The sequence below is a fragment of the Ictalurus punctatus genome, chromosome 25, assembly GCF_001660625.3.
Source record: "Ictalurus punctatus breed USDA103 chromosome 25, Coco_2.0, whole genome shotgun sequence".
Classification (NCBI taxonomy): Eukaryota; Metazoa; Chordata; class Actinopteri; order Siluriformes; family Ictaluridae; genus Ictalurus; species Ictalurus punctatus.
This window is the reverse complement of record NC_030440.2, coordinates 18,299,957-18,313,288: the sequence shown is the minus strand read 5'-3', so window position 1 is coordinate 18,313,288 and position 13,332 is coordinate 18,299,957.

Here is a 13,332-nt window from a genome sequence, read left to right as displayed (position 1 = left end):
GTTATTCCAAGCAATACATTAAAATATATATATATATATATATACTTATTTAAAACCCATCCACAAAGCTACACAGAACAGCGCTGAGCCGCTTCCGGTAACATCCCACAAGCGTTTCCTGCATTCACACTCGCTTGTGGGTGCGTAGTGACCGCTAACGTTGCCGCTATTGGGCGTGGCCTGTCCAGCATGTTGTTGTTGTTGTTGTTTTTTTTTAAAGCAAAATATATAGCTTACACGCCACTATACAATTCATACACAGCACAATAGTTTCAAATCCATTCAAAAGTTTGATTTAGTTGTTACATGCTCAGCTTTGTACGAGCTTAACCAGCAGATTTAATTAGCGAAGCGAGCTAACAGTACTAGCTGCGTGTACTCACCAGAGGCTCCAGCGATCTCTGCTGCTTCATTACAAGCTTTACTTTTCCCCCTAATGCCTCGATACACGTTTAATGAGACATCGTGTGTGACAGGATACTGAAAGCATGGTTCTGCCTTTGCTGCGTCAGACAGTAAATGGGAATTAACTGCAGATATAATAATATTGTGAGCGGGGAACTGAAGAAACGGCAGTCCACACGGTCCGTAGGGTCGAGCTGAGGAATCGTTTCAGACCGTCATTTGGATTTGCTCTTTACTGCGTCATACATCATTTCAGTTCAGTTCAGTCTTATCTGTGTAGCGTGTTTAACAGTGGACATTGTCCCAAAGTAGCTTTTCAGAAATATATAAACACAGGATATAGATTTTAAATGTATGAATTTACCCCTAATGAGCAGCCAGAGGTGACGGTGGTGAGGAAAAAACTCCCTGAGACGATATGAGGAAGAAACCTTGAGAGGAACCGGACTCAGAAAGGAACCCGTCCTCACCTGAGTGACACTGGATAGTACAATCATAATAATTACTCTTCTATAACTGTTTACTGTAGAGTCAAAAAGTGCAATTGTGTAACCAGGAGCGGATGAGCATCAGAGTCATTTCTGAATTCATATCGGCTTGAACTTAAAGTCTGTTGTGTTGAAGTTTCCGACCAGTCAGTGGTGGAGACTTGAATGCATAGCACTCGCAATCCTAAAGCTATCCAAGGAAGAACATCCACAGCCAGCTTCATGGTTTTTGAGTAAAACCATACACAGTAATCTCATGCATCTTCAGCCTGTCCGTGTGGGGGTCATCCTCGGCAACAGCAGCACCGGGGCAGTAGAGGCTCAGTGCTTTAAGGCTCTGGGTTTCTGATCAGAAGGTCAGGAGTTCAAACCCCAGCACTACCAAGCTACCACTGCTGGGCCTTTAGGGTCCTAAACCCTCAACTGCTCAGTTATATAAATGAGATAAATGTAAGTCGCGCTTTATATGGGCGTCCGCCATAAATGTAAGAGCAAGTGATGAGAACTCCAACTAGAAGTAGGACATCAGGATGGACCAAGCAGGTCTGGTATCTCAGGAGTAGCATGTCTCGCGAGAGAGAGAGAGAGAGACAGACAGAGAGAGTGAGAGAGAATTTGCATAGAATTGGGAACATTTGAATGTAATTGTAGCTTGTCGCTGTGATGCTGCTCTGTGCGGTGAAACACAGCGGTCTTGTGTCACACTGACATTCACTAGCGTGAACTCACGGCTTCGAATCCGTACGCTGTTTATCACAAAGCACTCATTTTCACTAACTCATTTATTTAATCGTCGCATGCAACCAGGTTTGAGTAAAATTTGCCGGTACTCAGCAGAATTCATGATGACATTACATGCACATCAACTGTCCACTAACTAACGTCCCGACGAAAAGAACCTGATCTGTGATCGGTGGCATGAGGATGGACGATGAAGAGACATATTTGAGAGAAGATATTACTATTGCCCCAGGAAACAGTTTCTCCAATTGTTTGAGTGGAAATTTTTGTCATTTTCCCGTAATGTTTATTTCATTCAATTATATTTGTCCATTGTTTTAAAGGGTGCCATTAATTTTGCAGTTTGAACCTCGTTATATTTTGGAATAAGCAATGCAGAAAAGAGCACTGAGGTGAGTAATCTGTTGGCTTTTCCTCCTCTCCGCAGTAAAATTCATGGCTCTGATCTGGCTGGAAAAATCTATCGGCGCATCCAGACTTCCTGTCTCTCTCTCTCTCTGTCTCTCTCTCTCTCTCTCTCTCTCGCTCTGTCTCTCTCTCTCTCTCTCTCTCTCTCTCACTCTGTCTGTCTCTCTCTCTCTCTCTCTCTCTCTCTCTCTCCCTCTCTCTCTCTCGCTCTGTCTCTCTCTCTCTCTCGCTCTGTCTCTCTCTCGCTCTGTCTCTCTCTCTCTCTGTCTCTCTCTCTCTCTCGCTCTGTCTCTCTCTCTCTCTCTCTCGCTCTGTCTCTCTCTCTCTCTCTCTCTCTCTCTGTCTCTCTTGCTCTCTCTCTCTCTCTCTCTCTCTCTCTCTCTCTCTCTCTCTCTCTCTCTCGCTCTGTCTCTCTCTCTCTCTCGCTCTGTCTCTCTCTCGCTCTGTCTCTCTCTCGCTCTGTCTCTCTCTCTCTCTCTCTCTCTCTCTGTCTCTCTCTCTCGCTCTGTCTCTCTCTCTCTCTCTCTCTCTCTGTCTCTCTCTCTCTCTCTCTCTCTCTCTCTCTCTCTCTCTCTTGCTCTCTCTCTCTCTCTCTCTCTCTCTCTCTCTCTCTCTCTCTCTCTCTCTTGCTCTCTCTCTCTGGCTCATGGTGACAGCTCAAGTTTTACTGCGTCCACAAAATCCACTCCTTATTTTAATTAGACAGGAGTGCTCCCTGATGTGACAACCCCAGATGAGGTTCCTCCATTAGACTTCCACGGCCATAAATCCTCCTTCAAATAAATTGAATCTCAATTTATAGGCTGTGGTTTACGCAGTGAGAGCGATGCTGCTGACACCTAACAGCATCTCGGTGGAAATGGCGTTCCTGCTGAAGTGCGCTGATGAATCAGATGATTTAAAAAAATTATATATATTTTTTTACAACTTTCCTGGGCCAAATAAATTTTCCCACCGGGGAAAACACTGTGATTATCGACTTCAGCTTGGAGACGATATCGAACCTGTAGCGCGAAACATTAATCAGTGACACTTTATTAACTTCTCAGCTACTAAACCTTTGGAGAAACACACTGGACGTAGGAATTCCGCTGCGTGTTCTGCGCCGTCCTTCTGGACATGACAGTAAACTTGGCATTTCGACTTTCTATCGTGTTCAGAACGGACCCGGTTTCCGGTGCGAAACGAGCGACTCAGCGAGACGTAGCGAGCTCGACGCAGCTCCTAATCAGGAGGACGAGCTGTCTCTAGGCCAAGCCCATCTCATTTCATTAGCCGAGACTCTGAGCACAGCAGAGTAGATTAAAAAATGGGCAGAGGGGGTTTGTGCGTTCTGACAACGAGCTGATCAAGCTTCTTGATGTCAGGAAGTCCGGCGTGGTCTTCCTGCCTGCTGACCGACCTTTAAAGAGCGCTCTAATCCACTTTAGGGAAACGACGGATGACTCTGTGTACATTAAGGTAGACCTGTCCGATTGTGCATTCGATAGAGACCGGCCCATTAGAGTGCTCTCCCTGCTGTTCAATCAAGATCAGCGCTCTCTCTCTCTCTCTCTCTCTTTATTTCTCTTCTTATCTCTGTGTCTCATTAAACCCTCCTTATCTGTTCCTCTCTGCTCGATCACTGCGAGCCGTACTTATTCATTTCCATGAATTGGGAATCCGGTTGAGCACAGACGTCACGTTTCCTTCGTGCTCCTCGTCTTCGACGCTCCAGTTTCACAGTAGTAAAGCGTAAATATAGACTCGGACATATTTATTTCTCCGTGGACGTGACGTCAGCGATGTTATTCCAAAGCAAACACGAGAGCGCAGTGATCTATGTGGGATGACTATAATAGGCATTAACCAGCATCTTTAGTGTCTGGGAAGTGTCGAGGGAGAAACCTAATCTTCTCCAAAGTGCTCAGCTGCTTCAAAAACCCCGAGGCACCAGAGGTGATCTCCGTCGACCCCCGAGCCCACGGTTTAGTCAGACATCACGTCTGGTGTCAGAACAGCAGCTCTGAGGTTTCTGTACAGGTTTTAACGTTTCTATAGTAACAGCACATTCAGCGGGTGAAGTTCTCTGTAAGGAGTCTCCAGTGTAAACACTTTGGAACAGTCAGAGGTAAGGTCATAACTTTAAGTTTTCCGACTTCTTCAGGACAGAGGAGTCTTCGACTGTCTTCCCATAATAGCTTCACGCTGAGAAAAAAACAAGCTGTTCATTTTGAATTTTGCTGAGTTTATAGAACAGAAGGCCACAAAGCTTTTAATATCACAGGAGATAATTCGAAGCGGGGATGCTTTCCTATTCATTTCCTGATGAGCACAGCTTTTTACAACACCTCACAAATGGCAAGTAATTACTTGCACAATCATTTGCATCTCTGATTTGAATTGGTCATTCATGAGTGGCTGCTACAGAGCCCCCGGGTGTTTCTCAATACCACGAACAGGGAAATGGACTTAGGAAATATGTTCACGAGGACACGAGAACAGAGAACGTACCAACGTGTGATTAAAACACCCTGTGTACTCACTATTGAGCAATACCTCTGCCTGTGTGTATTGTGCAACAGCATTCTGGGTTTCCTGGATAATTTCCATCCATTTTCTGTAGCGCTTATCCTACACAGGGTCACGGGGAGCCTGGAGCCTATCCCAGGGAATTCGGCGCACGAGGCGGTGGACACTCTGGACAGGGTGCAAACCGTGTCGCAGGGCGCAATCACACACACTACAGACAATGTAGGCACGCCAATCAGCCTACGACGCATGTCTTTGGACTGGGGGAGGAAACCGGAGTACCCGGAGGAAACCCCTGAAGCGCGGGGAGAACACGCAGACTCCACACACACAGAGCGGAGCTGGGATTCCACCCCCAACCTCGGAGGTACGAGGCAAAAAGGCTCAAGGCAGTACAGCTGTACGGCTAATTTCTCAGGAATTAATTTTAGGAATTATAATTTAAAAACATAGTTAGACGTCTCAGCCTGCCAACATCACCATGGTGTCCCAATGCATCATGGGACTGTCAGTTTGTCCTTGTTGACTGATTCGTCCGTTTGTTTTTTTTAAACTCTCCATAAACATGCTTATGCACTTGAATATTGGAATGCAGAGAAGCAACATAATATATTTGGGCTGTTTGTAGCTCTGGACATGCAGGCTAGCTTCTGTAATTTGTTTCAGAAGACGCAGCGTGTGTCTCGGTGAGTATTTGTTTTTGCCCGGCTGTGTTGGAGATGTAGGTGAATTATACACGGTGGCATTACAGCGTGTCAGTCCTAATAAGATATGGCCAAACATCTCTCTAAGCTGACATGGCCTTTCCATTAGCCAGTGATGTAATGCTCCGTCTTACTTTAGGAGACACACTGGATATAACTCTGGGGCCGGTGTTGTCTGAGGGCAGGAGAGGAGACGAGGAGACCATGTCCTCAGCTGCAGCCCGTGATAGATGGTGTTGTGACATGCGCTCATTTCTGGCTAGGGTTTTTTTTCCCCTTCTTTTTCTCCGCCCCCCCCTTCCAGGTTGAGGAGTAGAGTGGAGTCAGCACTGCCATGGCACTGTGATTTAAGAGCTTTGCCTCATCGGGAAATCGATCCTGGGTGGAAAAGGGGCCTGAGTGGCTAGCTGCTGCAATGCTAATCCAGCAAGGTATCCTTCCTATCTGTGAGCAGAGTATGTCTAAGCAGAAAGAAAGAAAGAAAGAAAGAAGAGAAGAAAGAGACATAATACAGTACCTCGACTAATACTGCACGGAATCATAAACGAAGTCTCTACTCTAATCATCTACTAGTTGTCTCGTAATCTTTCTGTGTAATAATGTGTATAATTGACTATTATTAACGTCTCAACACTGCACGATTAATATTAAAATCAGCGAAAGACTTACAATAGAGTTTAATCGAATTTTGCACGCAGATTCATTTATTTCAGAGTCCGACGACGTGAACATCTAGTAATTACGGTAACTCCAAAATGGCGTGAGCGCAGCCTTACAGCCTGGGGTGCCACAGGGTTCCATGCTGTGCCCACTCCTATTTTACTGTCTAGCACAACGCTACTGATTTCTCAAATCTGATTGGCCAGAAAGAGATGATTAATATACGTCGATATGCTCGTTCTAGTACGTTATTGTTTCAGCTCATTCACAGGCACCGGTACGGCGGGCGTTCCACATAAACAGCGTGTAATTGCGCTGTAACATTTACATGGAAGGAGTCTCCAGTGTCAGCTGGACCAACGATTGGAAGGTTGGGAGTTTATATCATATTAATAGCTTTAACTGTCTTCCTAAGGTTCCTGAACGTAATTAAACTTCTACGGTGTTTAGATTGATAGTAAAGCAGCAGAACACACATTTCTGATCACACAGATCGAGTCTAGCGTAGGTTTGCGTTCTCGTGGTACGCGTGAGGATCGAACGACAGTCCGTGTCCTTTCTGTATAAACACATTAGTCATATTGTTCTGTCGTGTAAGCAGAAATAAACCGCACTCCCCTAACAGCGCTGTACTGACCTTCACTTCTCAAGGACCTGACGTTACTGTTATTTCTCACACCGTGATCACGCTGCGGCTCTGCTGCTGGCTGGGCGGAAGACATTAGTGGAATCTCGGTAGTCAAACAAAAAGATTTGCGTGTTTACACGCTGTCTGTACATGCTGTTACAAGTGGGGGAACTTTCCGGATCCTTTCTTCCGTCTTGGGGAATAGAAACGTACGCACGTGTTGTAAACGCGTGCGCTAGGTGATATGTGGTACGCTGTGAGAAATGTACGAAACCAGAATGAGGAAAGAAATCATTTCTTACTGTTCTCGGTTACCGTAATCGCAAAATATAAATAAATACAAGTCAAGAGAAGACGCAAAGTGGTGGACGTGATGAAAAAGAATTTCGTTTACTCTGTTTTACTCTGAACTTGAGGATTATTTGTTTTGGGTAATATTCTGCTGAAATTCACACCTCCAGCTCAGCAGGTAAAAACCGTTTCCCCCTTTCATTTAAAAACTGACCGCAGGACATCAAGAGATAAAAATGACCCTCTCGACCATCACCATGTGACCTGTTTTCCCCGATGAGTTTGATCATGGTTTTATATTTTATTTAGCTCTGTCTATCGGTGTGATATCATTAGCACACGGGTCTTTGTTCTTTTGTCGTCTTAATTTTTTTTTTTTTTTTTTTTAAAAACATTGTTTTTAATCTGCAGGTTGTTTAAATGCAAACCTGAAGCTCGTCCATTTTGAAATCGTGGTTGCTTGTAAACCCTAAAAAATGTGACGCTAATAGATTTGTGCTACTTACAGATGTATTATCGTGAGACTCATCAGTCGTGTCTGTTCACTCCTGCTCATGTTTCCAATGTCCTTTCTATCCATCCTCTGTCATTAAATAACACACTACTTAACTTGAAATTCAGTAGTTTGACTGACATGTTACTTATCCGGAAAGGGCCGGTGTGGGTGCAGGTTTTCATTCCAACCAAGCTAGTCTATTGAAAGCCAAGATCAGCTGATTAAACAGGTGGAATCAGGTGTGGCTCCTGCTTGGTTGGAATGAAAAGCTGCACCCACAGCGGCCCTTGCGGATAAGATTGGACACCCCTGATCTAATCACTGCCTTAAGAAGTTCTTGTTCAACTAAAACAGATGTGTTAGATGGTCAGGTGGCCACCATTATGGCCAGTACTGAAGTCGTCAGGAAGGTATGTTAAATGATCTGCACTTATATAGCTCTTTTTTAACCTTAGCAGTTCTACAAAGCACTTTACACTGTGTCTCATTCACCCATTCACACACACTCCAACGGTAGCAGAGCTGCCAGGCAATGCGCTAGCTTGCCATCGGAAGCAATTTAGGGTTGGCTTGAGTGCGGTTGAGCCGAGCTGTACAGTGAGGTTGTGGTTGACTCAGGGACAGGCTGGGATGACAAGAAGCTCAGATTTTGCCAAGTTGAGCTTAAGGTGGTGTTCTCTCATCCAGACCGAGATGTACGACAGGCAAGCAGAGATACGTGCAGAGACGGATGGATCGTCAGGCTGGAAGGACAAATAGAGCTGGGTGTCATCAGCATAGCAATGATATGAGAAGCCATGAGACTCAATCACCTGCCCTAGAGATGTAATGTAGATAGAAAAGAGCAGTGGACCCAGAACTGACCCCTGTGGAACGCCAGTTGTGAGTTGCTGGGTTTCAGAAATACCTCCCCTCCACAATACCTTGAAGGACCTGTCTGAGAGATAGGCTTCCACCCAGTGCAGAGCTATTCCGGTGATTCCCAGGCTGGAGAGAGTTGACAGGAGGATCTGATGGTTCACAGTGTCGAAAGCAGCAGAGAGGTCGAGTAGGATGACGACGGATGATCTTGAGGTTGATGTTCGTAAGGCTTCAGTGACGGAAAGCAGAGCAGTCTCCGTGGAGTGATTGCTCTTGAAGCCAGACTCCTTAATGTCCAGGAGGTTGTTCTGTGTGAGAAAAGTGGAGAGTTGATTAAAAACGGCTCTTTCAAGAGTTTTGGAAAGAAAAGGGAGGAGGGAAACAGGTCTGTAGTTGTCCACCGCAGCAGGGTTGAGTGAGGGTTTTTTAAGCAGTGGGGTAACCCGGGTCTGCTTAAATGAGGTAGGGTCTGTGCCAGTAGAGAGGGATGTGTGAAAGATGTGTGTGAGTGCAGGTAATAGTGTGGGAGAGATGGACTGAAGAAGGTGAGAAGGGATAGGGTCAAGAGGACAGGTTGTGGGACGGCTAGAGAGGAGGAGTTTAGAGACATCAGTCTCTGAGAGGGGAGAGAAGGAGGACAGTTGGGAGTTACATGGAGGAGGAGTCGGTCTGTGCGTGTCTGGGGTTGAGAACTGGTTCCTGATTGATGTAACCTTGTTGGAAATGAAAGTGGCGAAGTCATCTGCAGTGAGAGAAGTGGGGCAGGGGGAGGAGGGGCACCGAGAAGAGAAGAAAAGGCAATTTGTATAATTGCCTGTACAAAATACGATAACGTTGTACAATCACGATATAATATGTAACAGTATTTTTAAAGTTTACAGCGGCATCATAAATTGATTAATACACATAAAAAATCTAAACACACCTGACGCGCATTCTTTATTCTTCATTTTCTAGAAGTAGAGTTGAAAAAAACTTGCTATATATTTTTTTGTAGTTAATTAAGAGAGGGTACACCGCCATCTTACCTCTCCGACTGAGGTGACTTGAACGCGCCTGACGTCGTAGTTACGACTTCCCAGCTTGTGAATACGAACTTCCAAGGAGGACTTGAACGCACCAGTAGAGCTCCACTGCTCTAGAGCATATAGTAAGACAATAGGAATGTATACATGTGGTCATGTTTAACTTTGTGAGTTTCTTGTTGATTATAGCAAAAGTGTCTTCAAGTCATGAAAGTACAGTACTGTGCAAAAGTCTTGCCCCCCCGCCCGTTTTTCTTTTTAGTACAAACTTTAGATTTTTATTTCATGACTTCTACATTATCGAGTCAGTACAAACACATTTTAGTGAATAAAGCAGCATATTACCTGGTAAGAGACACTTTTCAGACAAAAAACATAATGAAGGCCGCTGGGTCTCCAGAAGAACCGCGTCTGGTTCTGCAAGCCAGGCAATAACACGCATAGCTCATTTCCTTATAAAACCACACTAATTCTAAGCAAAGGGCTGTCACAACAATTATTGACTTTGTTTCATTTATTACTATTTACTGCTCTTTATAGTATTTTTTTTATAACATGGAGAAACATTTAATTTCATTATTTTTGAAGGCATCTTTGATTTAAGCATATATTTGCATTTGCCTAAGACTTTTGCACAGTACCGTAGCTCAAAGTGGGTGGTGTTTAGCTCGATTATCGCTGAGACGTGGGTCATGTACAGGCTAGAATTTCATGTGGCACATTTTGGACGTTTTAATTTCTCCAAGGCGAGATCGAATCAGCTGAATCATTCTGAAAGAATCAGCTCAGGAACTTGAATCAAAGTTTGCATCACTGTTAGCTGCTAAGATGAACCCTGAAATATTCCTGGGCAGAAAACTCAATTTGTGGTCTTTTTTAAAAACCAGATCAATTTAAAGGACCACTCTTTTTCTGTTTTTTTTGTTTTGTTTTGTTTTGTTTTTAAATTGAGCCCCAGAGTCGTTCAGGTGAGGAACATCAGCGTCTTCAGGTTTGATGTTAAAAGCTCTGTTTTAACTGGTTTTATTTGACTTGACATCCATGTGTAAAGACCTCACACTGTGGTGACACTCCAGCTGGCACAGGAGAGAGAGAGAGAGAGAGAGAGAGAGAGAAAGAGTGAGGGAGAGGGTGAGGGAGAGGGTGAGAGAGAGAGAGAGAGAGAGAGAGAGAGATGCCAGGTGCATCTGGCAGCATGGGTTGTGTTTGTGATTAGCATCGACCCTGCAGCGCAGTTGGTTGCTGTTGGAGCTGTTTGAATCATGCAGGGTTTTCCTGTGTTGTCTCGACCACCTACTACCCATAATCCCCCTCTTCACATTTGAGACAGCTTCCACAATTAGACTTAGTCAGACTCCAGAAAAATAAAAAAACACTGGCATTTCTGAGTGTATAGAATAACTTAGTAAATGAATCTTTATAAATCACAGTAAACTAAAGAACTTTTGGATTTGACTTGTCGGCCATTTTCATACTTCATACACCATCACGGTGCAACTTTAGAAAGAAGTACCGCACCATGATAGCAAAACTGAGTTGACTGACAGCGTTCTTCGGAAATACAGAAGTGTTTCATCGGCATAAATGTTGTTACATTTGAAAGCTACACCCTAGAAGAAGATATACAGTGAAAATGCAATAGGGCCTAAAACAGAGCCCAGAGGTACACCAGAAGTGATAGCTGGCAAAGAAGACAAGAAATAATGAGAAACATTTGGTTTTTGAGGTAAAAAGCACACAGAACACAGATCAGATTATAAAAACACACACATCAGAAGTTCTTAGACTTATTTTAGCGAGCTAGCTCATTACCATCAGCCTTAGAGCCAACCGAAGCACTGCAGAGAGTAAGCTCACATCATGACTCACAACCCGAGCTTGTGTTTTAGCTAGCTAAGTAATGTTAGCTGTGGAGCTCAATTAGTTAGTTCTATTATATCATAGTATTGACAGTCAGGTGAGAGCAAAACAGAGCTTGAAGAGCTGACAGTACTAGTGTTAGTCTATTTAATGTATGGTCTACACTTTGGCACGCAGCATTCAATTCCCCTTATATGTGTTAAAATTCACATAATCATTTATTTTGATTATGATTACTTGGGGAATATTTCAGTATGACTTTTGGGTAGACTATGCAGCCAGGCTACCCCCCCCCCCCCCCCCCCCCCCCCCCATGCACTGAGTGGTCTGAAAGCCAAAGCTGAAGTGAACTTTGTTGATTTGTTGTGTCAGACATTGTAACTGTGTTGGTGACATTGATGGGGCTTTAAAAAAAAAGCTCTTGAGATGCCTCAGGGATCCTGAAGGTGGGGATGAGTTTCAGGACTCCCCCGAACTTGCTGATTGCATGATGGACATGGACAAAAAAAAACAACAACCCAGCAACAGTTGTGAAGAGGAAACTCAAGTGGATGATTACGTGTGTGTGTATAGTTGATTACAAAAGTTTATACACCCTTAGGTGTATAAACTTTCTTTCAAAAATGAGAGAAATTTGTATGCTCAGGTTCACAGGTGTTCCTCTGTTTTAATAAGTGGGAAAATGATCAAATAGTGCTGCAAAACTGAAAATTGCAAATTCTCGCAATGGGACAAATTCTCAAAGTTACACAGTATGAAAGTTCAGTGTGTATTAAACCTCCAACACCCCCTGGGTTTCAACCCTTTAATAATTCAAATAGGGAAAAGTCTGTGTAACGGGGGAAACGGTTGTCCAACTCCTTATGCTAATTCTGATTATCGGGGTGTATGAACTTATGAGTAATATTTGTAAATATTTCCTAATAGCGCTCCACCAACCCACTGGTCTGCAGGTGGTGTACACTGGTTCAGATCGCTATATTTCACAGCAATGTATAAAGTATAAGACATAACCAATAATGCCTACTATATATATATATATATATATATATATCACTTCCCGCCTTTGTCGTGTGTGCACGGAGTTTGCATGTCCTCTCCATGCTTTGGGGGTTTCCTCCATGTACTCCGGTCTCCTCCCCCAGTCCAAAGACATGTGTTGTAGGCTGATTGGCATGTCCAATGCGTCCGTATGTGTGTGATTGTCCCCTGCCTTGTTCCCCGAGTTCTCTGGGATAGGCTCCAGGCTCCCTGAGAGCCTTTGTACAGAAAATGGTTGGATTGGTGGATTTATTCCTGATGAGCAAGTCAGAGGCGACGGTGGCAAAGGAAAAACTCCCTGAGATGACAAGAGGAAGAACCACAGACAAAAGCGAACCCATCCTCATCTGGATCACAGCAGATATTCAGTTAGGATGTTTAATTCAATTCAGTCCACTTTTATTAATATATCGCAGGGCAGTCTTTGTGAATACAGCAGCAGCTCTTGTGTACACATCTGCAGTATCCAGGTTACACTATCCTCTGAAGCAAGAGTGAGACCTAAACAGTTTTAAGGAAGTGCAAATCATGGATCATCCAAAGTCTTTTTCCGGTCCCTTGGCTGTGCTGATTCCTTGAGCACCAAGCACTGCATTGGAATATTGTGTTGCGTAATCCAACGGACTAGTACAAAGCAGCCTCCCAGGCCATTGGCCAAATGAGATCCATACCAGTTCTTTCAAAGGTGATCTTGATAATGGTGTGTTTGGGGTGGCCTATCAGACCTTAATCGCTGTCATGTTTTATCTACCTCCAAATGGCCGGTCTCTGGGTTATAATCAAAAAAGGATGATACCCCTATGGCTTTTTGGGGGCCAAAAATTGGGGGACGACAGTCCTTTTCTGTTTGAATGTCCCAACTCCGAATTCATTAATGATAGAAAGGTTAGCAGAACCCCAGCCTGGCATAAAAGCTTTAAACAAAATATTGGCTTTCCGGCTCCCTCTGCATTTTGCCATGCAATAGCAATGTGAATCTAAGCTAGGATTTTCCTCTCTACAGTATAGGCACACAGAGTTATATTCTTGGCTACACCATTGGTCCGAGGGTTTGTGTACAAGCTTTGAGTAGATCCCGAGTCTACACCCAGCCCTTAAACATCCCTCAGCCTTCAGCAAACACTTTTTATTTATCCGCTCAAACCTCTGCACTAAACAGAAGGTGTTGAAACCCTCTTCTCCCTGCCCACAGCCTGCTCCTGAAAAGCCATTT